At 48.1% G+C, this 26,416-nt stretch overlaps 1 protein-coding gene and 1 long non-coding RNA gene across 3 annotated transcripts in view; one reads left to right on the top strand and one right to left on the bottom strand.

Moving 5' to 3' along the window:
• Positions 1–26,416, top strand: part of CCDC102A (coiled-coil domain containing 102A) — a 659,386-nt gene that overhangs the window by 175,481 nt on the left and 457,489 nt on the right. The gene's annotated exons all lie outside the window — the stretch shown is intronic.
• Positions 5,598–9,250, bottom strand: LOC138566873 (uncharacterized). Its single transcript, XR_011302056.1, has 2 exons — positions 8,866–9,250; positions 5,598–5,951 (listed from the first exon to the last, which is right to left on the bottom strand). It is a non-coding gene; the product is annotated as an uncharacterized lncRNA (long non-coding RNA).

Raw genomic sequence — 26,416 nt, 5'->3', positions numbered from 1 at the left:
GTCACAGCTCGCAATAAATTCAACCTTCGTTTGCTCTTATCCACCATTCCATTCACCTGCAAATTCCAATTTAACTTCCTATCCAAAATCACCCCTAAATACCGAAACTCTTCCACGCTTTTCACCCTCTCACCTTTCAGAACCAAGTCCAACCCTTGCTGCACTCTTCTTGAAAAAACCATACTCACACTTTTATCCACAGACATCGAAAAGCCCCATTTCCCACACCACTCCTCCATACGCACTATCGGAGCTTGCAACCGATTCTGCATCAACAAAAAACTCCGCCCTCTTACCCATACCACACCATCACCTGCAAAGAAATCCACCTGACATCCGAAACCCTCCAAAGCTTGAATCAAACCGTCCACCATCACATTAAACAGCATCGCACTAATCACACTCCCCTGTGGTGTCCCATTCTCCATCTTCCAAACCTTAGACAACACCCCCCCTCACTCTTACCTGAAAGGTCCTGTCAGCCAAAAACGCCTTGATCCACCGAAACATCCTCCCCTTCACACCCATCTCCAACAGTCTCACCAGCAACCCATTCTTCCACACCATATCCTACGCCTTCTCCAAATCTAAAAAGAACGCCCCCACCATCTCCCCATCACACAACGCCTCCTCCACTCACCAACCTCACTAATGGATCTGCCACTGAACGATTCTTTCTGAACCCACTCTGAAAATTGCTCAGACACCCATTCGACTCCAAATAAAACCCCAAGCACTCAACTATCATCCGTTCCATAACCTTACACATCACGACAGTCAAAGCAATCGGCCTATATGACTTACACTCCGTCGCAACCTTGCCATTCTTCAAAATCGCTACCACAATCGCTCTCTTCCATAAACTCGGTAAAACTCCACTCTTCCAGATCTCATTGAACAATGCTAACACCTCCAACTTACATTCCACCGACAACTTCTCCAAAAATACATACATGACTCCATCCACCCCTGGACTTGACCACCTCCCCTTCCGAATCGCCCTATCCAACTCCGCCATAGAAAACAGAGCCTCATACTGCTCTTCCCAAGGCCCAACATTCACCAACGACTCCCGCATCTCCTCCTCAACCACTCCCATACTTAGTGTCACTGCTTCCGGGAAGTTCTCTGAACTATGTACTCCCACAAAATGTTCCCCCAACAAATTCGGTTTCTCCCCATCTTCACTGATCACCTCTACCCCTTTCAACAACGGAGACATGCTACCCTGCGACTTCATTAACCCGGACATCCGCTTGAACTACTTCCAAACCTCTCCCACATCAGAATTACTCCCCAAAGACCCACAATATCTCCTCCAATATCCACGCTTTCTTTCCCTAATCACCCTCTGCACCATCGCCTTCTTATATGCCAACAAATCCTCCAACATTCCCGTTCTCACTGCCCTGGCCCTCGCCTTCTTATGCACTGCCACAGCCCGTGAACATTCCACCGACCACCAAGGAACCTCAACCTTCCCCCCCTTTCCCCTTCTCTACCTCCGGAACTGCCGCTATCGACGCCGCTCTCATTCCCTGCAACAAATGCTCATTCCATTCATCCACCCCCTCATCCCTATCCCGAGAAACAATCAATTCCTGACACAATTTCTTATGTAACTCCCAATCAGCCTTCCTAAAATTCAACCGACTCCCAATCATCCGGGATCTGACCCCTACCTCACCCCTCACAGTCACTAAAATGCCAGAGTGATCACTCCCCAAATCCCCATCCTCACGCACCATCCAGTCACATTCGCCCGCAATCGCAGCAGACACCCAGGTCAGATCCAAACACGACAACTTCCCAGTCTTCACATCCAATCGTGTGCCCGAACCGTCATTCAGCAAAAACAGACTCAATTCATCCGCCATACCCTCCAACAATTCTCCATTTGCATCCGTCCGATCACTGCCCCACAACGTATTGGCACTGTTGAAATCACCACATAAAACACAAGGTCCCACATGTCCCCTTATCACTTCAGACAGTACATCCACCTGCACCACCTCACACAGATTATAATAATTCAACACTTAAACTTCTGATCCTCCAACCCGAATCCCCGCCCTGATAACCTCCACTGCTCCATCTACCACAATCTCCCTTGCAACCAACCGCTTCCGAACTGCCACAGCTACACCCCCCCCCCCCCCCTCTCCCCTCCGTCCTATCCTTACGAAACAACTCAAAACCCGGAATCACAAAACTCAGATCACCCCTTAACCACGTTTCCTGAATACAAACCACATCAACATTCAATTCCCCACACAACACTGCTTTCAACTCCTGCCCATTCCTCAACAAACTCCTCGCATTCCACTGCAAAATTCTCAGGCCGATGCCCCACTCTGTTTCCGCACTTTAGTAACCTTCTTGAACACATCTTCTTCCGACACATCTACAACATTCAAAAACCTCCTCCCCGCTTCCATCACTCCTTTCGTAAGATTCAACACACTGACTGGTAAATTCCCCTGAACCAGCTCCAACACATTTATTATAAAACACATAAACTCAGTTTTCGGGATAACCACCATTTCAACGCCTTTCACCTCTCACCACTCCCTTCCTTCCCGCATCCTCGTCCACCACCGACTCTCTCCTACACATTTCACTCGCTACTCGAACCGGTTTCACCTTAGCCACAGCCTCCGCATAAGATAAACCTTCCGCAGCCCTCACCTGCACCACCTCTCTCGCCACCCTTTGACTCTCACACCCTCTAAACGCAGTAGAGTGCCCCCCCCCCACAATTCACACACTTCTCTGGAGTTTCTATCTTACATTCTTTAATATCACGATCTCCACCACATCTCCCGCAATGCCTCTCATTCCTGCATACTTTCGCCACATGTCCAAACTGCTGACACTTATAACATCTCAAAGGCAATGCTACATAAGCTTTCACACGAAACCTCTGATATCTTAACTTCACCACCTCCGGGCACTCCGCTCTCGCAAACCTCACTGCCACAGTTGTAGAAACCACATCCCCATGTGTATCTCTCCTCCCCAGCCTCCACACCTCCACTACACCCACCTCTGCCAGCTGCTCCTCCACCTCAGACATATTCACAGTCACCGGGACCCCATACAACACCCCCTTACACGACACACCACTCTGATCAAACACTCGCACTGCGCGCCTACCCAGACAACCCATCTCCAGTATGTTAGCCTTACTATCAGCACCCAACCCCTCCACTAACAACCGTCCCCCAGACACCACTTGCACCCGAGTGATATTCCCCACAGCCTCTTTCAACCATCCAGCAATCACCATCGGATTCTCCCCCTGAAACGTTTTCCCATGGCTATCTGGCTTCAACACCACCTTCCACACACTTTCATACTGCATCTGCTCCTCCTCGGGCACACCGCTTCCTGAGGCCCCCACCCCTTCCAAAATACACTTTTCCTGGGACCCCAACCCTGAAATATCCCTAACCGTCCCCCACCATCATTCTTTTGTGGAGACCTGCTGCGATGCTGCCCCTCATTTCCCCGCTCCCCCCCTCCACAGATGTAGACTTCACAGTCAGAGTTCTGCCCCTTTTCTCCCCTTCCTCCACCCCTCCCTTCATTTCAGCCTTCCCACCCCCTTTCCCATTCTTACCACTTTCTCTGAGAACACTTTCTCCCTGCACCCTCCTAGAGAGTCCACTCAATTTCCTTAATCCCAGCTCCCTCCACCCAGACACCGCTCCGCCCTGCCTGGGTCCGCCCACTTCCAAAAATATCAAAGCGTTTACCTCCTCACACGCCGCGCCTCTTTCCTGCCCACTGCAACCGTTACTCCTCCCGTCGCACGTCAAGAGTAACTAGCACCCAGTGTTGCAGCTGTCCAAACTGATATGTCCTGCAATTTATAGACATCTCTTTATTAGGGTGAATATTGTGACCAATCAAGACAGAAGAGTCCATTGTTTGCTTAAAAGGGTTTGTTTCTGAATCACTATAAGACCTATTGGGACATGTTTAACATTTAGAATTGTGGACATTATGATCCCATAATGCTCTTTGCTTTTATGCAAATTGTCAGGTTTGGGTTCTATGAAGAGATACTGTGTTGCAACCTGACCGGGGACCATGCCCCTTCGCCCCCCCCCCTTTCTCACAACCCTGCCCCTCCAAAGAGGCGACAGTCCCCCCCAGTACATTTATTCACCTTCCAGCACTGCTCATGCCTGCCAGGTGTGACCCGTCTAGTCCTGAGTGGAGGCACTAAGCTGTTTGCTGCGTTTGTTATATGTCAAGGTTTATGTGTAGTAGGGAAAGATTGATTTGCTCCTAGGCTATATTGATCCAAGGGTTCCGGCCTAGCAATGCAGATGTCCTAGTGTTAGGTTGTTTACAACAGATCCCCAAGCACATGCATGCCCCACAGGGTCGGACTGCCACAGAACATCTGTCCAGGCCCCAGTGAAAACAAGCAATGGCAATGGCAACTGTGTAGGCACAGACGTAGTGGTATTAATTGGCCATTGATGGTAGCAGGAGCAAAATGGTGCGAGTGCCTGGGCCTCTAACAGCAGTGCTTGGCAAATTGGCAAGCCAAAGCTATTGGCAATGCTTGTTTTAACAGGACTTCAGTGAAGGACATGCATAGTTCTTATAAATCGAGAGGCTGAAGGCAGACCTGGTAAGACGTTTTTATTACACCAGTAGCGGGTTTACAACTTCAATGAAGTCATTAACTATCAGAAGACTGCTTTTGAAAAAACACTGGCAGGCACAGGTATTGGTTAAAGCGAGCAGAAAGAGTTCCCATGAGGAGGTGTTGTGGGTGGGGAGGGGCTACTGGGTGGGAATGGCCATAGGGATTAACATGGCCATGGACAGTCAATGAGTGGGCACATAACCAAACGCCTCCATCCAAGAATAATGGGCAGGCACTTCGGGTATTTCCTGATAGGCCTGTCCGATCCTGAGCACCAGTAAAGACGTTTATTCATTAACCTTCTGTTCTCGCTTCAGACACAGACCAAGCCATGATCCCAGTGTAAAGACAAAAATCAGCAGCTGTGGTGTTGCTAGGTCTGGAAAAGATCCAGGTCCACGCTAATGTTGGGATTGTCTGGGCTGGGGGCTAGCCATCTAGCCTTTTGGTTGTAGGCCCTGAGCGTCTATCCAGGGCTACAACCAAAAGACCAGGTTCTATAGCCCTCTTAGACCCCCCTAACAACGCCTCTGGTACCCCACCAGTACACCACATTAACGGGCGCCAGACTACAGAGGGATGCCGAAAGCATACCAATGCCTACCCAGTCGCCCATTACAAAAGCGAAACAGGGTTAAGGGGGAACGGGAGAATGAATTAAGGTGGCACTGATTCTGGTAGGTGACCAAGTATCTGAGTATTCAAAGGCAACGGCAGAGCAGAACTTGCTTTCTTTCATGGTCGACCTTAATGGTTTGATACACCTACACCTAAGGAGGAGACTATGCAGCCTGGTGTACTCCTTCTCGCTTCTACACCAGCAGTGAAAAGGTTAACCTGGATTCTCATGGAGAACGTTATTACAATGTCTAATCCCCCACACTAGCGTGAGATGGGGGTTTAGATTCTATAAAAGACAAGGAGGCGAGTATTATGCATTTCAATCTTTACTCTGAACCACAGCAGCAAAGAATAAAAAACTTTATAAACGAAATTTTTTCAAAAAACACAACGTTATAACAATGCAATGGGAAACATCCCAGTCCAATATGGTGGGCAGGTCATGCCCTGGGGGTAGCCAATAGGGAGCGAGCCAGTCCCAATATAGGTCCATTCCTTTAGTAACTCCCCCTCTTTCTGACGCTGATCTGTCTCACACGACCACCGAACACCTTCTCCATGTGGAACGAAGAACAAACTCCCATGGAGACGCCGGGGTTGAAACCTTCTGCAACCTGGAGCTCAATCTCCCACTTCCTCCTGCATCGAAGTCATCAACTGCCCTCTGAAACAACAACCGACACCTGTAAGGGTGGGTGGGTGGGATAATACTCGCCTCCTTGTCTTTTATAGAATCTAAACCCCCATCTCACGCTAGTGTGGGGGATTAGACATTCTATGGCAAGACAGGAGGCTCATATTATGCAAGTTCAAAGCCCTTGCATTACATTCACCGCTACATGGGCAATACGCTTATGGTAAAATGTCTTAAAAGTTGATTCCCTTGACCAGTCAGCTGCTTTTAGGATCTGTTCCAAACTACCCCCCAGAAAGGCTGCTTTAGAGGCCATAGCGCCTCGGACTGAGTGGGGACCAAAAGAGGAAGTGTCAACCCCCGCCTCCCGCATAACCCATTTGATCCATCTGGCCAAAGTAGAAGGGGAGACCGGCTTATGGGGTTTCCTGTAGGAAATCAGCAGCTGAGAGGTATTGGGAGGTCTAAAACCTTCAGTTATAATCTCAAAACATTTCAAACAGTTGACCACACATAGTTTACAATCTTCAGGAAAAGCTGGATAGGATATCGAAGAAGTCATGCATTTAGTCCTTCGTGAGATAAAGAAAGTAACCCCTTGAGGGGTGAACATCTTATTATCCACATCAAGAGCTCTGATATCAGAGACCCTTTTAATAGACACCAGACATAGTAACATAGCAAGTTTGGCAAATAACTGCTGCAGGGACAGTTCCTCATTAAGAGGCCAGGACCTGAAGAGCTGCAGCACCACATTAACATCCCAAAGAACTGAATATTTCGGTTGTGGCGGAACCTTAATACGGATAGATTTGAGGGCCCTTCGCACTAAAAAGTGTCTACCCACTGGTTCCCCTTTAACCAAAAGATGACCGGCTGAAATAGCCGAACGAAAACCATTAACAGTTCTGTAGCCTTTCCCTTCCTTAAACAATTCTACAAGAAAATAAACCACCTCTACAGGAGGGGCAGAAACGGGATTGAGGTGCCTAGCCACACACCAGCTAACCCATCTGTTCCATGCTGTGGAATACCCTGCCTTAGTAGAGGGCGCCCAGGAGTCCCTGATGACCGCCATAGAGTCTTGCGAAAGTCCTCTGAAGCACCAGGAAGAGCTGAAATCTTTCAAGCCATAAGGGCAAGGTGTCCCTGCAAGACCAACTCGTGAGGGAGACCCTCCGGATCCACTAGCAACTGGGGATCGCGAGGGAGAAGACGGGGAATATCTATTGCCAATTCTAGAAGGGCCGGGAACCAAACTTGAGAGGGCCAAAAGGGGGCAACTAGAACCAGAGACACCGCCTGAGTGCGAACCTGGACCAGAACCCGGGCTATCATAGCAAAGGGAGGAAAGGCATACCCCAACTGACCCGACCAATCCTGTCTGGAGGCAAACAAGTCTATCATCAGAGGACCCCAGAGGGACTCTATGCGGGCGAAAAGAGACCTGTTCAGCATCCAATCGCTCCTGTCCTGCAGGTGCCTGGAGTTCCAATCTGCAACCTCATTGCTGACTCCTGGGAGGTATTCCGCTTTCAAGAGAATATCCCTGTCGAGGCAAAAATGCCAAAACTCTCTCGCCAAATCCGCCAAGACTTTGGACCTGGTACCCCCCAGGTGATTGATGTACCTCACCGCAGATATGTTGTCCATGCGGAGGAGAACACAACAATTCCCCTGATCCTTGAGGAGACTCCGAACAGCAAAAGACCCCGCTAACAACTCTAGGCAATTGATATGGAGCAGTTTCTCTGACTCCGACCATTTCCCTCCTGTGGAGACCTGACCCAATCTGGCTCCCCAACCCGATCTGCTCGCATCTGACTCCAGAACGACATCCGGCGACGGGCCAAATATTGCCTTGCCATTCCAGGCCTCCATGTGCCTGAGCCACCACAGAAGTTCCAACCTGGCCCCTGGCGGCAATTCCACCATTTGGGAGTAAGAGAGACACTTGCGCAAATGCCTGGCCTTTAAGCGTTGCAGTGCTCTGTAATGTAGGGGAGCAGGGAAGATAGCCTGAATGGATGCCGACAACATCCCTACAACTCTGGCCAACTGCCTGAGGGAGATCCTCCCTCTCCTGAGGAGTAGACGAATTTCCTTCTTTATCTTGGACAGTCTGCTGTCTGGGAGAAGAAGGATGCAAAGCTTTGAATCTATATTGAAGCCCAGAAATTGGATACATTGCGTAGGCTTCAATATGGATTTTTTTTACATTTATCACAAAACCTAGATCCTGTAAGAGGGTCACAGTAAATTTCAGATGAGAACACAGAGTTTGACAATTCTGGGCCAGGAGCAACATGTCGTCTAGATAAACTATGATCCAAATCCCCCTGGACCTGAGAAGAGCCATCACAGGGCGCATGAGCTTGGTGAAACACCATGGGGCCGAGGACAGGCCAAACGGAAGGGATGCAAACTGCCACACTCGACCCCCCCACTGAAACTGAAGATACTCCTGATGTGGGGGAAAGACGGGAACCACTAGGTAAGCGTCTTTGAGGTCCAATTTGACCTTCCAGTCTGCAGGGAGAAGAGTATCCCTGAGTAAATGAATTCCCTCCATCTTGAAGTGGTGATAAACCACAAAAGAGTTGAGAGCTTTCAGGTTGATTACTGGACGAAACCCCTGGTCCGGTTTCGGAACTAGAAAAATGGTACTCTGGAACTGAGAGGCCCTGTAAGAGGCCGGGACTACCGCCCCTTTGGAGATGAGATCCCGTACCTCCCCATCTATAAGGGATTGTTTGACTTTGTCGAACACCAAAGGAAGGGGAATGGACAACTGGCAAGGAGGGGCATAGAACTCTATCTGATAACACTGAATCGTTTGTAGCACCCAAGGATCCGAAGTGAGAGCCTCCCACTGTGGAAGGAACCTGGCTAGTCTGCCACCTAAACTTTTGAGGGAAAAAACCTTTAGCACCTCGGAAATTACCTGCTGGCCCTCTTGATCTTCCGGCTCCCCTGCCGGCACGTCCTCTCCAACTGGAGTTTTGTTGCGGATAGAACTGATTATGTGCTCCTCGAGCAGAGGAGGTATGGTATGCGCCACGGGGCGCAAACTGTCGGGGGCGGGAGGAGCCCTGGGAAAAACGGCCAGAGGAGTGGGCCCTACCTCGTCCAGCCTTGTTAAAAACCTTTGGGGCAAAAACCTTTTTTATATTAACCTGCGCTTTGTCCAGCGCTGTAAATGTGTGAACATAAGCTGACAAATCTTTCAGGAAAGAATCCCCAAACAAATTACCCTGAGCTGCAGGGCCACCTTCCCTCTCTGACATGTCTGCCAGTTTGGAATCCAACCTCATTAATAATGATTTCCTCCTCTCCCTACAAATTGAGGCATTAGCATTGCCGAGCAGGCATACTGTACGTTGGATCCAACCCCTTAATGCGTCAACATCTATCGGGGTATTAGAGGACGCCGCCTCTTCTGCCATTTCAAAAATCTGCGTGACTGGACCCAGGATGTCCAACAGTCTGTCTTGACAACTACGCCACGCTTTATCGACCCCCTTCTTGGGGTCCTTCCCTTTCTGGGAAAGAAAAGCCGCCATAGACTGGTCTATTTCTGGCGCTAGAGCTACCTTGTCGGCGAGCAACGGTCTAGGGCATTCCGCCCGTAACTTATTACGATCCTCTTTGGCCATAGGGCGCCGGATCCAGAACTGGAGGAAAGAGGAAACCTCCTCAGAGGGTTGCCACTCAGCAGACCTGGGGTGTTGTATCGGGGCAGGATCAAAGAAAGGAACACCACTACCATCCAGCAGGGGACCCCCTTGAGGGACTACCGAGGTCACCTTCCTTTTTTGCCTCTTAGGGGGCGAATCAGAATCATCTGCACTGTCAGAGGATGAGACATCAATAGGGGGCTCCACCGGCGCGAAAGGCGCGGGGGCCGGCCAGGGGGTGGAAGAGAGAGGTCGAGATTCTTCCCACCCACGCTTTAAATTACCATTAGGGGAAGCAATAGGAGATATGGCCACTAGGGGACTGAGTTGTCCCTGGGTATGTTTAGTTTTAACCTTACATTTTCTGGGTGCCTGGGACTCCACAGATGGGACAGCGTCCTGGGAGGGATGAAAATCCGCAATGCGGGTAATTAATCTGTCAAAGGCTGACGCCAAAGTATTATTCAAATTAGATAAAGCGGAGTCCAAAGAGGACTGAATAGCTTGAGCCACTAAAGGCTGGGAATGACAGGCTTGATCCCCAATGTTTTCAAGTACCTTCTCACTTATTTTGGCAGTGCGCACTTGAGTGCTGGCATCTGTAGAGGAGGGAAGCACTCCTTTGTCCATGACAGCACCAATTACTTTGGTAAAATAGAGATATATATATATATATATATATACCGTTATTTAAACACAGCCGGGTCAAAGCTGCACTCACACAAGCCGAGCAGGCTGTAAGGACTCAAGTTAATAGTGTGCCACAAACCACAGGTAAGGGCCACCAAGGCAGAACATGGGCAGTGTCTGAATTCCCACAAACACGCGAGCAGCGTGTGAGGGCAAAGAAGCAAAATTTTTAAACCTACAACAACTGTAACACTATTACTGATTTATAAAAGAAAATGGAACATATTACGAAAAAATAAAAATATAAATTTTTTGTGGCGGAGAGCAGGCACGAACTGCTAAACCTGCCTTTCACAAGGCAGCACGCTTACTGCGTGAGCCACAGAGCTCCCTAGGCTACAAAGCAACAACAATGTGAGTGAACTCCACGCTCGAATAAATCACCTCAGGCGAACGCGGGCGAGATAAACAAACGCTCCGCTTGCCTGAGGAAAGTCACAGCATATACAATGTATCAAGTAAAAGAAACGCGTTCTCCCAAACGCTGCTCCCTGAAACCAAGTGATATAATTAACACTTCAAAGCACACAGTCTAAGAGAAAACCAGAGGTGTGACTTAGCTTGTGGGTCAGCAGCAAAGAAAGAGGGGGAGTTACTAAAGGAATGGACCTATATTGGGACTGGCTCGCTCCCTATTGGCTACCCCCAGGGCATGACCTGCCCACCATATTGGACTGGGATGTTTCCCATTGCATTGTTATAACGTTGTGTTTTTTGAAAAAATTTCGTTTATAAAGTTTTTTATTCTTTGCTGCTGTGGTTCAGAGTAAAGATTGAAATGCATAATATGAGCCTCCTGTCTTGCCATAGAATATGAACTCGTTGATGCTGGAGAAAAGCACGTGACATCCCGTTACATTAATCTAACGTGGAACCCCCTCTACTCTGAGTGCGCCGTAATACAAATTGTATACAGTAAAAGCATTTATTGGTTATATCTCTTCTATATCTCTTCCTCCCACTTCTCTTGAAGTAGTGCAAAGAGAAACAAGGGGGAAAATCGCTGTTGGGGAACCAGGATATTCGAAGGGTCCAGTCGTTAAAATCACTGGCTCTTGCTGATCGATCGCCCCCTATAACCTCACTATCAGATTCTAATCACGCAGGGACTGCCCGGGTGCTGTGCTGCACTGCGAGGTCTCGCCACCGGTGAGAAGAAGAGGCTAGAGACGGAGCTGCTGTTACACGCATCTACTTTATTTCGCATTTACAATGCAACTGAACTCATATGCCCCCCTCCCAACAACCTCCTTCCTAACCCCAACGTCCCTTCGTACTATGACCCAAGCACGGGTCATCCCACACAACGATGTGGGAAGGCTAGTTAGTCACACTCGCGACCTGACATCTCCCCCCTTTTTAGGATGACAGATCAGTCACGGTTCATCAGTTAATTTCCTCAATCAGTCTCTGAGTCTTCACACAGGATCTCTGAGGCCTTGGAGGAAAAGCCTGTTGCCGGCGGGGGCATAAGCTCTCTCCCACTGCCGTCATCTTCTGACACCTCCCCATCTCCGAGGTACGGCTCATCTGAGTGTCTCTGAATGTCATCTGAGTGTCTCTCATCCTGACTGTCCTGGGTTTGTTCCCACCCCACGGCTGGGGAGGCCACGACCTTCTTGAACTGTGATGAGTTTCTCGACAGACGATTGTCTATCCCCAGTGGCAGTGATCATGGTGCCCTTCTTGTGGGTCACTATCAGGTGTTCCGATGCGAACGTGGGGTCTTCTTTTCGACCCTGTGGTTGGCGTACCATCCCCTGGTATCCTGGTTCCAAGACACAATCCTGGACCTGCCGTCGGGTGTCTGCTTAGTCCTTCATCTTGCTCTTCTCTTCCTGATCTTTGATCTGCGCTTGCTGTTCGAGCAGGGTCGGCACCTCATGAGCGGGTCCTTCGGGTAGCCTCATTCTAACATGTCTCTGAGACACTAAGGCAGGCCACACCCCTGTGGTGCTATGTGGCGGGTGTCAGTATTCCCTCAGCAGCTGATATAAGGCCTGCTCGAAGGGTTTGTTGAGGATGGTGGCTATCTGCAGAGTCCTTGATGCTTGCCATAAATCTCTCAATTATGCCGTTGGCTTGAGGCGATCTCGGGGGTTATCTTCCTGTGCTGGAACCCCATGTACCTTGCAAAGTTCTGAAAGTCGTGGCTGGAGAATGGTGTGCCATTGTCTGATTTTATAACCTTCAGGACTCTGTATGTCGACCCCATGCGGTCCAGCACCGGGATCACGCATGTGGCAGCCGTGCTCTCAACCAGCTGCGCATCCGGAACCCTGTAATGTTCATCTTTCAGTAAAAGCACATAGGTGCCATTGCGAAGAGGGCCGAAGAAGTCTACCGCCAGTTCATCCCAGACGTTTTCGGGGAGGGGGGACATTAGCAATGGATTGGGGTGAGGAGGTGGCACCACCTGAGCGCATGTTGTGCATCCCCCTACAATCTCCTCTACCACGGCATCCAGTTTGGGGAACCACACCTTCTACCGAAAGGAGTAGTTTCGTTGACACCCCCCCCCGATGACCTACATGTGCCAGCCTATCATCTCTAGTAGTGCCTCCAGAATGATCACCTTGCACCCTTTTAGGACGATGTGGTCATCTACGATGGACAGCTCATCCTTTATGAAGTCTAAGCATCGACTGTCATCCTGTACGGATTTGTTTTCATGTCTAGCTTGATGCTTCAGATGGAAGATTCTTTCCGACTTGATGCAGTGGGTCACGATGCTGAGGGCCTTGACATGCTTGGAAGCGGCTATAAGGGTAGCCCAGTCTACTGGGAGCGGTTGAAAATGGCGTACGGCGTAGTTGATATATGCGTCAGCAATGGATGGCTCCATGCGGGCCATGCCCGTTGGGTGGCAGGAGAGATAGTCCGCTGGGTTTTCTTCCTTGCCTGGGCGATGTCTGATGTCAAACTTGTAGTCTTGCAGGCCCAAACCGCATCTGGCTATCTTGGGGGGCATTCTGGCTTTTGGGTCCCCAGAGATCGTCAAAAGGCCCTGATGGTCCATCACGACCGTAAATGCCTTCTCGTACAAGAACAGGTGAAAGTATTCACAGGTCCATATCACCGCCAGACTCTTTCTCTGCCTGAGAGTATGCCTGTTCTGTGGCCGTGAGGCTCCTGCTGGCGTAGGCTACAATGAATATGTTGGAGGGGTTGGCCAGGTCTCTGAGTCAGAATCACACCCAGTCCCACGGGACTGGTGTCCACTATCACTTTGGTCTTCCTTTGCGTGTTGAAGTATGCCATATCCTCCGCTCTGGCGATGTTATTGCAAATTGTCTCAAATGTACTTTGACAGTCTCTGGACCCTTCAAATGGTTGGTCTTTGCGGGTGAGCAGTCGCAGGGGATTACTTACAGTGCCATAGTCCTTGAGATATCTGGAGCAGTAGCTTGCAAAGCCTAGGAAGGACCGTACTTCAGACGTGTTCTGGGGAGGTTGTGCCATGTTAGGTGCTGCCACTTTGTCCGGATCATGCTGCAAAATCTTTTTTCGGAGAAGATGTGCCCAAAGAAGCAAAGCAAACCTTTCCCAAATTCGCATTTGTATTTGTTGAGAGTTGGACCCGCCGCCTCAAGTGCGGAACACACCCTGTGCAAGGCCATATCATGTTCTTCTTTGGACTTTACAAAAACCAGGACGTCGTCAGAGTAGTTGAGGCAATTAGGTACATGTCGTATGACCTTGTGGATCTCTTCCTGGAATATCCCGGCAGCCGACGAGATGCTGAAACTGAGTCTCTTGTATTGGAACAGCCCCAGATGTGTCACGAATGTGATGTTGTATCGAGATTCGGGTGCGATCTCAATCTGGTGGTGCCCTTTTGTGAGGTCGAGTTTGGAGAACACACTTGCTGCATGAAATAAATGGATCATGTCAGTGATCCTTGGCGCTTGATGTTGTTCACGTTCAGATACCACATTGGCTCTCCTCATGTCTACGCATAGTCGTATAGATCCATCCGATGCCTTCTTGGGTACTGGGACTATGGGCGAGACCCACAGGGTGGGGCTGGAGACCGGCTCGATCACGTGCTGTTCCAGGAGTTTGCCTAGTTCCTCCTCCACAATGGTCAAAGTGAGCGGGAGCGGTCCGGAGCTGTGTTCATCTATTTTTTTAAATTACCTTTTACAGCTCCTATACTTTTATTTTAATAAGAAACCATTCCAGAATGGTTTTGTTTTAAAATGAAAGTGTAGGAAGAAGTTGAAACTTGCACTTCCAGTGCACTACACTGAACGTTCCCTTAAACATCGGGTGCAAGTGTTTAGGAGTGTGTATTGTGTGTGGGAGGGGACGTGGTGGTGGGGTTTGTGGGAGTGGGTGCAGGCCAGCAGGGAACATGGTTCCACTACTTCTTTTCGTACACTTCGACCACTGCTCCTCCACCCGTCGCTGTATGTTGATAGGAATGCCCCGGTAGTGCTGGGCCACCGGCCGAACCTCGTGGTTAATGTCCAGTTGTACCTTCCTGTGTTTCAGCTTTCCCAGCCCTTTGAACAGCTTTGGAAATGCTGCCTCCTTGTTGTCTGAGATGGTGAAATACTTGTGAGCCATTAGTTGGTACAGAATATGTACCAGTCCCATGTCGACTGCGGTCCTGAAACTCGGGATGCAACCACTCTTGGCTTCCGTTTTTAGGATATGTAGCGGGATCTTCGCTGCATGGGTCTTGTGTGCACCAGGCTCTTATGGTGCCCTTGCATGGTAAGGGCGTGGTCGACCCATAGGGGTAGATGTCACCTGTCGACTTTGTGAGCTTTGTGGGCCGAGCAAGGGCTTTGTAGGCCTCTTCGCTTATGATATTGACCATTTCTCATCGACACAGGGGCGATGGTCAATATCATATCATTGACGTGGAGCATCAAGACTGGGCTGTGTTGAGTGGCAGCACTATTGTTGAGCGCCCACACATAGCCCTTCTTACGTTGGCCATCACCCAATGATTGGGATTCACTGCTGGAGGGAGACCTCATCTCTATGTATCTGACGAATCTTCTCCTGCCTCTGCGCCAAGAGCCGTCGGAGGGCCGACGGTCTTCTCTAGTATATGTGCTTCAGCGTTCTTGTTCTTCCTGCAACTGATTTCTGGGAGAGGGTGTTTCCCTTCTCCCCACGTGTCTGGGTGCTTCCCTTCACCCCACGTGTCTTTGCGGTGAAAACCACTGCCTTTTGATGCTGATGGGGGAGGGGCGGGCCTTCCACAAGGACGGGGCCGCGCTGAGGAAATGGGGTGCTTCCCTTCAACCTTGCGTGTCTGTGCGGCACAGGCTGCTGCCGTTTCTGCTTATGGGGGAGGGGCGGGCCTACTGCGAGGAGGCGCGCCGATGCGCGTTGCAAATGCCTGCCGGCATCCTCCTGGCCCACCTTCAGCAATGCGCACACTGGCAAAGCTTCTTCCCTGCTCCGCGTGCGTCCGTCTATCCCATCACCAATGTCGGATTTGAAGCAGGCGGGGACGGCCCAGGTGCCGTACTGCACTGCGAGGTCTCACCGCCGGTCAGAAGAGGCCAGAGATGCAGCTGCTGTTACACGCATCTACTTTATTCAGCATTTACCATGCAACTGAACTTCCCCCCAAACACCCGCCTCCCTAACCCCAACGTCACTTCCGTGCTATGACCCAAGCACGGGCTGTCTCACACAACGAGTTGGGAAGGTAGTTGGTCATGCTTGCGACATGACACTCCCCCAGGGCCACGGTGAGTTGGCAGAAGGTGGGGAGACAGCGCAGCCCACACATCACCACAGAGACCACCCTGGAGGCACTGTGGTGTATGATGGCACATAGACCCGCAATGGCAGCTCACATGCCAAAGAACAGCTAAGAAGCCAGTTACTCCCACGACTGAAGTGTAATTAGACACTTCTAGATCCTTCCAAACACATAAGGGATCAAAAACCGAAGGCGCATTTCGTCTTTGCAACCTTACATTCCGCTTTCCAGCCCAAAGCCAGACCAGATTACAGCTCGCACTGTTCAACGCTGTTTCTGCTTTTCAGAGTATCTTCAAGCAAACTCCTTTTGTAGTATGGTTTGGGGTCCTATAAATTACTCTGATGTCTTACACCTAACCAGGGATATCATTTCACCAAAATGCCAGGGGTAGCGGAAGTGGCATCACATGACCCTTGACCCCTTAATGACATCACAGGAAGTGATGTCATTTGACTCCACCCCAAAGTGATATCGCGGGAAGCGATGGAACACAACCTTTCAACCATTGACAAAACAGTAAGTGGCATCACATAGCATTGTACACTATGAAAAATATGGTTACGATATCACTATAATGTGATGTACATTTCCTACAAGAATGGATTGCCGCCATATGTATCGTCAAGATCAGTGTGCATAGGCCCATATTACCAAATTACTGTGAATGCAAGGAGACGTCCATGACCAAATGATAATGATGTGTTATTATATAGCACTTGCGCTTAAGCGCTTTATATAGAAAAAATATACACCCAATATCACCCAACCTGTGTTGGTACTCATTTATCGACCTCAGAAGGATGAAAGGCTGAGTTGAGGCCTTTAAGAACATACTAAATCAGTGACTCACCCCCTGAAGTGTGCCTGAAATAAACCTTTAATGAGCCTAGCAATTATTGTATAGAATTCCAGAAAGATACATTTGGTATTCCTATTCTTTCTGATTTAGGGTCGGTGCTGAAAGTGTTACACTTGTGGCACTCAGGTTCTTATTTTTCTTCTTTTTTTTAAGGGGCCTGAACAAGAAAGCTAGCCACTCCAGAACCAAAAAGCCACATAGTGCTGGCCACAGTGCAGGAGCTTGCAATTAAAAAAATTAAAACATTTTTTTGGGGGGTTTTATTTTAGAGGTCGCAAGGGAGACCTCAGAGGTCGCAGTTGCGACCTCTGGTGACCCCTAAATGACGTCCGTGCACCTAACTGCAGATTCCTGTGTCAGAGGTTGGCTAGAGCAGGCATTCCAAAGGACTCATAAATGGGGCTGGGTAGGTACAATACTCTGATAACTCTGCAGTGTCTTCTTCTTCTGTCTGTCCGTCTCTCTACCTCTCTGTCTCCCTTAAAGCCCAGGCCTATTTTTACTTTCAGCCAGCTGATATTCCACCCTCGACCACAGCTTGATAGGCAACCAGATTTCGACTGAGAGGTGAGTCTCCTGGCACTGATCTTCTTTAGTTTTGGCTAATAGGTGCCACTTAAGCGATACTATAAGCCAAATCCTATAAACATTGCAGTAAAGCTGGGAGGTAGATGACCTGTAAGGAGAGAGACGCAGCCTGTGAGTGTTTGGTTATTTACCCATCCACTGCCTGATCGTGATCATGTTAATTCCTATGGCCATTCCCACCGACTACTTGCCCCACCCTGGACAAAACACGTTCTTCTGGGATTTTTGAGCCAGCTCTATCAAGCAGTAACATCAAACCTTGCATATATTTCCAGAATCGATAAGAGACAATTTCGTTAACGTCGAGCTGTATACATATATACATTATGACATACACCAATTTTTATTTATATTTTGATATTTACACAGCTGTGTGTTTTCTCAAACAGGAAGTGGAATCATCTATTTGCTCTTTATTTTGATCAGTGTCTTAATGCTAGCTTACAACTGAGCATTTAACCCACATAAACAATATTTAGATATATCGCATATCACCATTCGGCCCAAAAATATTGTTATGAGACTTTTGGTCCGTACCGGACAGCCCTACCCACTAATGTTATTTCTAAGCAGTCTGCTGAGAATTGATGCCTTAATAGAAACTGTAATTGCACTACTGGCATAATAAAATGTGTTCACCAAGTGTGCCTTCCGTTACTTGATTTATATAGTCGGTCAAGTGGCACAGCGAGTAGAGCGCTCGCTACGCAGGTTCGAATCCAGGCAGGGCCAAACTCAGCCTTTCATCCTTCCGAGGTCGATAAATGAGCACCACACACCGTGGGTAATAATAAGCAGCGCTCGGATACCTGAGGGTTTGTAGCGCTATATAAATGCTAAATTATTATTATTTATTATTCTATCCGTTCCTTGCGTTAAAGTCCTGTTGATAAGCATTGGCAAATGTAACAGTTGCCTTTTGTGTATCTGTATTAGATAGGTATTTGGCAAGCACTGATATCATACGGCCAAACACACAATTTTCTAGCTGTTGCCATCTTATGGACAGGTATAAGGTGTAACCCTGTCGTTTGTGACTCCCTTTTAGTCTGGGACCCTGCATTTACTGACATCCAACAACGATCTTGCACTCAACCATAGCCTGAGAGGACTTCGAAGCCCAAGGAAGTAATTCTCTGGGCTTTACTGTAGGGGTTAGAGGTAGGCGTTTTTTTGGATGTGCTGTACATTTACCCAGCATTGTCATCTGACCTGTGCATAGTGACATCTCGTGTCACAAAACCTAAGATAACCATAGTTGGTATAACTCGCCCAAATGGACAATCAAGCTAGACTGCATAGCACTAAACAGTGTTGCAGCCATTTTCCCAAAAAGGTAGAGGGTTTCCATGCCTCACAAGCGCAGGAAAAAATAACCACACTGCTTCACATCTTGAATCCTAAAATGGATGCTACTCTAAAAATGTTCAGATTCTGGCCACCAAAGACTTTCCATTATGGGATGAATGCACTAAATGTCTATTTGATGTCTGAAAGATGAATCTGTCCCTGTGTTCATAGATGTCACTCTTGGTTATCACTCCAAAAGAAATTGATTTCTATAGACTTGACAATATATTGGCTGTGTCTGGGTCCAGATTGTATCTCTAAAAACCTGCTTAAGGTCCCATCAATCCGGTGGTTGCACGATCTGTCCACAGATTTTGGTGGTATCACAATGACAGTGGTGATTGTCCTTCCTCTTGCAAAATAATTGCCTTTCTTGATTGTGATGGCAATACCTCTAATTTATCATGTAGCATTCAGAAGAAATGGGCTAATTGTATCTACTGTAAAACGTTCGTTGAGCTGTTATTCCAGGATTATAATTAACAGTGCATCAGCATTTAAAAACTGGGCATAGAATCCCTTCCTGCAGGGATGTCTATTTTCCAACGGTGGCCATGCATGTTTGACATGTTGATCTTGGGCTCTCTCCACCTCCTTGTTCTTTTCCTTCCCTCTTCCTTTCTCGCTGCATTTCTGCTGTCATGCTTCACACTTTCTCGTCAACACCCTAAATATCTGCGGGCTGAGGATTAACCTACTGTGGTTGCATTCAAGGGAGATTTCCATTCCCATTCCTAAACGGGCCTTCAAGCCTCAAGGGAACGCTTGAGCGCATCCAGTGTCCAACATGCGTTCTAATACCATGTGTGACGAATCACAGGTTGACGTCCCTGCTTCCCTAGGGGTAGCCCCTTTTCATGAAGCCCGGGAGGTGAGGCCACTACCCAATAAGTCCCCATGGGGGTGGTACTCAGCGAGTGGATCTCATGGGAAGGGACCCATCCTGTGGAACTGGGGACGACTATTCTGGGAGAACGTGGTACACTCAAAATACTCCACTCCTCCCCCAATCTCATACACTACACCAAACCCTACACCGACCTTCCCAGGTTCAACCAGGAAATATTCTCTTCCCTATCACTCCACCTGTGGGCTCCCTCAAGGCTCTATCCTCTCACTATGGCTCTTCAACATCTACCTTGCCCCTCGGGCCCACCTGATCTCCTCCTTCTCTCCTCAATTCCAGTGTTATGCAGACGACACACAGCTCTCCTTCAAGCGTCCCTCTACTTCCTGCTCTTCTTCCTCTCTCATCCCTGACTCTGACTGCTATTCAGGCATGGTGCGACGTCCGTGATCTCTGCCTTAATGCCAGTGAGACTGAGATCCTTCTCGTGGGGACCGCAGCTCCCTCTGACCCTCTGGCCACCCTTTATGGGTCCCCTCTCCTCGTGTGAGGCAAAAAATCTTGGTTCATCTTCGACTCCTCTCTCTCTCCTTCTCTCCTCACATTGCTGACCTTTCCAAGAAGGCCCACTATCAGCTGCACCTCCTCCGAGGCTTCTCCCTTTCCTCAACTTCCCCCAGGAACTCATTGTCTCAATAGCTCTGGCCCTCTCTAGGCTGAATCTCCAAGCAACAAGTTGGTGGTAGATCCCTTTCTTCGGCTGTGGCCTCCCTCTAGAACAGCCTCTCAGAAACATGAGAACCATCTTTGTTTCCAGAAGCACCTCAAGACCTTAGTCTTTGCTTCTGCCTTCTCTCTTCCTCTCCTCTGCTGATCTCGGTCTGTTTCTGCACTGGGCACCTGGCTACCGTCTGAGCACAGGATCCGGAGGAGGGGGCCCGAGTGGAAGGCTGATGCCAATATGTAAATATTCAATAAATAAAATAAATAGTCTCCCATACCTACATAAAATCCTGTAGGGTAGAAGACCACAGACAGTATTGGGACATACCAGTACTTGCCCATGCGCAAGGCTGGAATAAAAGTGTCCAAGTTACTGTTTCCACACTTTGTTAAGCATAGTCCTAGTAAAAAGACCTCTGTTCTCTGTTGTGAATGGACGTTTTTTACTGTGCCTGATCAATGTAATTGTTCAAACACTAAATTTTAGGCATCCCCACTTCTTTTCCTTGATTGTCAAACTGCCGCCTCACAAATGGAATCCATCTGCCCGCTGGAGTCAATGGGGGCTGTGATTTTTCCCATTGAATCCAATGGCTGGGAGTTTTTCCACATCAGTGGGAAAAATGTGTGGATCAGAAGGCTCCAAAAGCTTTGCTACTGGGCGCTTAAAAAACCAAGACATTTAAACATTCCCCCAACATCTACCATTGTGGCCCACAAGACCGCTGCACAGCCTGCCCACGCCAAGCACCGTCGCATCGCCGGTCCCACCGCCCCTCGTGGCCTGCCCTGAGGCCATGTTTTCATTCTTCCATATGACACGGGCCTTATGTCTTAAATATTCCACTGTTTTTATCGCTCGCTTTTTGGTTGTTCTTGGAATTGACATCAACAAAGATCTTTGTTATGGTGACAGTGACCCACTCGGGTGCACCAAACAAGGGCCTTTACATTACTCTACATAAGGCTGAGAAAAAATTCAAAATGGGTCCCTTTTTAAAATGTGCTGACGCTTTCATGTGACTGAGGGGTGAGCGGGCCCACTTTGCAAAAGTTAAAATATTATGCCCCTGAGCGGTATCCGGGCACTGTTCAAAGTCCATGAAATTGCACATCTCCAAGCCTCTATGGAAGAAAATATTAGTGTTGGATGGGAATCTGAAGGCAGAGCGCCACAGACTTCTGAGCCTAACGCTTTATTAAAAATGCGAACACACAGCATGGGACGGAATGGGACTTTTCGCCAATGCTATGTTAAGGAAACATTGGGCCTCCACAGAGGAAAAGTGGGCCCGATTGGCCCTGCACATGCAGTACATCTGCTTTCATTGTAATGGAGGGGATGCCAAAATGGCGCTCTGCCTGAGGTGATGTAACTCGCTGAGCAGGCCCATCGCTTGGAGCTTCATGCCGCCTCAGCCTGAGAGAGAGGCAAGTTCCCACATTTAAATGCCTGGTTCTTTGTCAAATGAGGTGACAAGAGAGGCACTTCGGTTCATGTACCAGGCAATTTATGGACTATATGCATTGTAAAATATTGTCACCATTCAAGCAGACCAGGACACGTACTCAGCACTGTTGTATTGACATTTTGAAGAACTGGAAGGAAGTCCAAAAGCTAAAGCATCCAAACTGAGTCTAACTCAGTTCCAGGCGCAGGATCATGGGAAAGAGGCTGAAATATGAGCCTTGGCCAACCTCAGGAGGAAATGTTAATGTTAAAGGACATTTGTACCGCGCACTATCACCACCGGAGTGGTACCCTGGCGCACTGGCGGCTCTAGAAGAGGAAGGGAGGGTGAGTTAGTGGGAGGAAGCAGGAAAAGTGCAAGAGAGCAAAAAAGTGCAAGAGAGCAGTGATGTGCTGTTGATGGCCACAGCCCGGTGGGTCCGTTGGCTGGGCCTGGGGTGTTTGCAGCTGGTAGTCGTTGTGTACTTTTGTGGAGGTGTATGTGTGTTTTTGTTTTGTTGTTACAGTGTAGTGAAGTTTGTGCGGTTTGTTGTGCTGTTGGTTTGTGGTTGTGTTTGGTTTGGAGTTTGAGAGGTGTGTGCAGAGGTGGAAATTGTTAGTAGAATTGGTTAGTTGGCATATTTAGAAGTGTCTCCTGATGCTCCTCTGTCCTGATCTGGGCCCATCTTGCACTAAGCTCCCTTTCACATCTGGCCCCCACCTCAACCAGCCTCCATCATAACCCCTCCTGTCCTCCTTACCTGCACTTGTGGCCAGTGCACCTGCCAATGTCCACCAATCGGCTAGTGTGGAGATTGCCAGTGTCTCTGCAATTCAATTTGGTACATGGTAGCAACTGAGGTGGAGTCACGGGGGGGGGGTTGGCTGGGATAGTTGACTGTCTGTGGGTGTCACCTGTGTTTCTGTCTATCCTGTGTCACCTGTCCGGCATTGTGGGAGCTTCCCTGTCGTTTCTAGGGATGTTAGTGTCCTTTCCAGTTCCGTCATCCTTTTTCCCTGTTTCGTTTTTCAGGTTGAGTCTGTGGCCTTGAAGAGCCAGGTTTTTAGTAATTTGGTGATCTTTGTTGTTTCTGATCTCTTTTGGGATGTTGTTCCAGGTTTTTGCGGCTAAGTGGTAGAAGGAGGTGCCTCCAAGTTTTTTCTTAAGGTATGGTTTTAGTTCCAGGCGGATTTCGTTGCTGGTTCGCAGGGTCCTCTTTGGTTTGTAGATTATTTTCTTTTGTAGGAATTCTGCTCCTTGTCCACTGATTGCCCTGTGCGTTATGCACATAGTTTTGAAGGTGATGCGATATTTTACTGGGAGCCAGTGTAGCATTTTTAGGACAGGAGTGATGTGGTCTCTTCTGGATAGCTTGAGCAGTAGTCTGGCTGCAGCATTTTGGATCCATTGTAGTTTCTTCAGGAGGTATTCTGCTATTCTGAGGTAGAGGCTGTTTGCATAGTCGATTCTTGACATGATGAGGGCGACGATAGTGAGCGTTCTGTGCGTGAAGGAGAGGAAAGGTTGAATTCTTCTTGCCGTGTGGAGGAGGAAAAAGCATTTCTTCACTGTTGCATTTATTTGTGGTTCTAAGGTTAGGGTATTGTCCATCAGGACTCCCAGATTTTTTACTACCTTAAATGGTGTTGGTGCGGTTCCTAATTCCATTGGCCACGGGATGGCGGTTTCGTTCTCTTGATCTTTGGATATGATTATGATTTCTGTCTTCCCTGGGTTGATTTTCAGGTTGTTGGCATTCATCCAGCTGAAGATTTCTTTCAGACAGTCGATTATACCTGAGTGATCCGCTTCGGAATCTTTGATTTGGTAGATGATGTGAGTGTCATCTGCGTAGTTGTAGCAAGTAATGTATTTTTTGAAGATTTTGATGACCGGAGTCTGGTAGATGTTAAAATATAGTGGTGACAGTGAAGATCCTTGTGGCACTCCACAGTCGTTAACTCGTGGAGTGGATTTGAAGGGTTTAATCCATACGGTTTCTATTCTGTCTGCTAGGAATGATTTAGTCCGGAGTAGTGCCTTATCTGTTATGCCTATGTCTTCTAGTCTTTTGGTCAGGGTGTCATGGCTAACTGTGTCAAAGGCTGCAGAGAGGTCAAGGAGAATGAGGGCTGAGGTTGTGTTTGAGTCTGCGTTGGTTTTTAGGTTGTCCCAGATGGCTAGTAGTGCTGTTTCCGTTCCTCTTGCGGGTCTGAAACCGACTTGAGCTTGGTCTAGCAGATGGTGTTTTTCTACGTATTCTTGGGTAAGTTTATAACGTAGGTTTCCAGGAGTTTTGCCGGGTAGGGTATGTTTGAGATCGGCCTGTAGTTGAAGAAGTCTTCTACATCGCCACTTGGGTTTTTTAGAAGTGGCTTGATATATGCCGATTTGAAGATCCTCGGTACGGTCCCTGTTGCTAGTGATACATTTAGAAGGTTTCTGTAGTACTCTGCTGGCGTTCCTTGTGCGAGGATTGATTTGTAGATGTCCCAGGGTCAGGGATCCATGGGTGATCCAGCTTTCTTGCTGACTTTTACCAGCATTGCGAATGCCTCTGCTGAAATTTCCTGAAAGTTTTTGAGTTTGTGCTGTGGTTCTGTGTTGGGTTCTTTTGGTTGTATCTCGTGGTTGGTTGATTGTTCTTGCATGGTTTGTTGGATGTCATTGATTTCTTTTCTTGAAGTGGTCTGCAAGGTTGTTGCAAAGTTTCTCTGAGGGGGTTGGGGTATTATTGCAGCCTGGTGTGTTTCTCATCTCTTTAATGATGTTAGACATTTCTTTTTGTGTTTTGGTGGCATTGGTGATTCAGTCATCATAATGCCTTCTCTTTGCCTTTTGAATTTCCTTCTTGTATGCGCGGATTTGTTTTTGGAACAGTGTTTTTCTTGGCCTGGGTTGTATTCTTTTCAACATTCCAGTTCCATCTTCTTTTTTTATTTCCTTTTTCATGGTGCTCAATAGTGGGGGGACCCATTTTGCCGTTGCTCTTTTTTTGATGGAGTGAATGGTTTTTCAGGGGCGATCTTATCTATTGTGTCTGCAATCCATTTGTGTAGTAGTTCCACTTTCCCGTCTAGGTCAGCTAATTCTAGTTCTGTAGTTGAGGGCTTGGTTAATTCCAGTTGTTTGAATAGGTTGCTTTCTTTCACATGCTTCCAGTTTCTTTTGGTGGTGGCTGTGAGTTTAGGAGGTTGGATGCATACTTGGGTAGGCATGATGATCGTGAATGGGATGTTGAGGTGGTCACTCCAGTTTTTGTATCAGTGGTGCCATGGTGAAGAGTTTTTCATTGGCAAAAAATGCATCAAGGGTGTGTCCTGCCGAGTGTGTTGCCCCTTTGACTAGTTGTTGTAGTTTCATGGTAGCTAGTTGTTCAGTCAGTTATGGGAGTTGATGATGTGACTGTCTTCAAACCAGATATTGAAGTCCCCTAGGATGATTAGGTGTTCGTGGTTGATGGCTAAGTTGGTGATGGCTAAGTTGGTGATGGCTTCTATGAAATTGTCGATGAAGGTTGCATCATATGTCAGTGGTCTGTACACGAGAATGAATGTAATGTTGGTTTTTGAGCTCATTGTTAGGTGTATTACCATGCTTTCACAGTTGAGGATGTTGAGTGGTTCATCCGTTTTTAATTTCAGGTGTTCTTTGAATGCTATTGCGAGGACTCCTCCTTTTTTGTTTTTCCTATTGATTTGAAGGCATTTGAAGTCGGTTGGAAGGCAGCTTTGGAGTGTAATATTGTAGTTGTCGTCCAGCCATGTTTCTGTGATGAACAGGATGTCAGTGCCGTTGTCATTGAGTAGGTCGAAGATCTCTGTTGAGTGTTTTGACATGGATCTTGTGTTTATTAAATTGCAGTGAAGTTTGGAGGTGTTGTTTGGTTTGGACTTTCTAGTAGAGGTTGTCTTCTGATCGGTGTTGAGGTTTCCTTCCTGGTCAATCTCTTGTTGCGCTGTAGGTTTTGGGGTGTCTGCGTCTTCGAAGAGTTCCTCTAGGTTCTGTCTTGGATTTTTGTTTTCATTGCGGTCGTCTTCCAGGGGTTGTTTGTTGATTGGAAGTTCCTCTTGTTTTGGTGATGTAGGGTGTTATCGCATCGGTCGAGTGTTTGTTGTATTTTGTGTTGCTCATCCTTCTTCTCCGTGCATTTGGTAGGTTATTTGATGTTGCTGCTTCTAGCGCCGGGTTAGTTTGCTGTGGTGCCCAGTTGTCAGTGAGGTATGGAGTTAAGTAGAGGGATTTGTCTCTTCTCTCAGTGTTTGCTCGATTTTTGTTCCTGTCTGTGGGGGGCGCATTCTGTAGTTTCCTTTCTTTGTTGCTGCTCCGGAGTGTTAGTTCTTTCTTCTTTCGTTCTTTCCCTCGGAATGGGTAGTTTGTGCAGCATTGTGAGGTTGGGAGTTGTTCAGTCTTTGTTTGTTAGGTAATGTCCAGTTGATTCTATTTTGGTCTGGTTGTCTTGTGGTGTAGTAGTGGGTGTGCGGGGTGGTCTGCTACTAGTTTGGGCTTTGTCTGTAGGTGGTATTCCGGTTGATGTTGCCGACTCATTCAGTCACTGTCTTGAGAGGGTAGGGGA

Source organism: Ambystoma mexicanum, chromosome 1p (assembly GCF_040938575.1).
Source record: "Ambystoma mexicanum isolate Mex_15411 chromosome 1p, UKY_AmexF1_1, whole genome shotgun sequence".
NCBI lineage: Eukaryota > Metazoa > Chordata > Amphibia > Caudata > Ambystomatidae > Ambystoma > Ambystoma mexicanum.
This window is presented reverse-complemented; position numbering and strand designations above follow the sequence as displayed.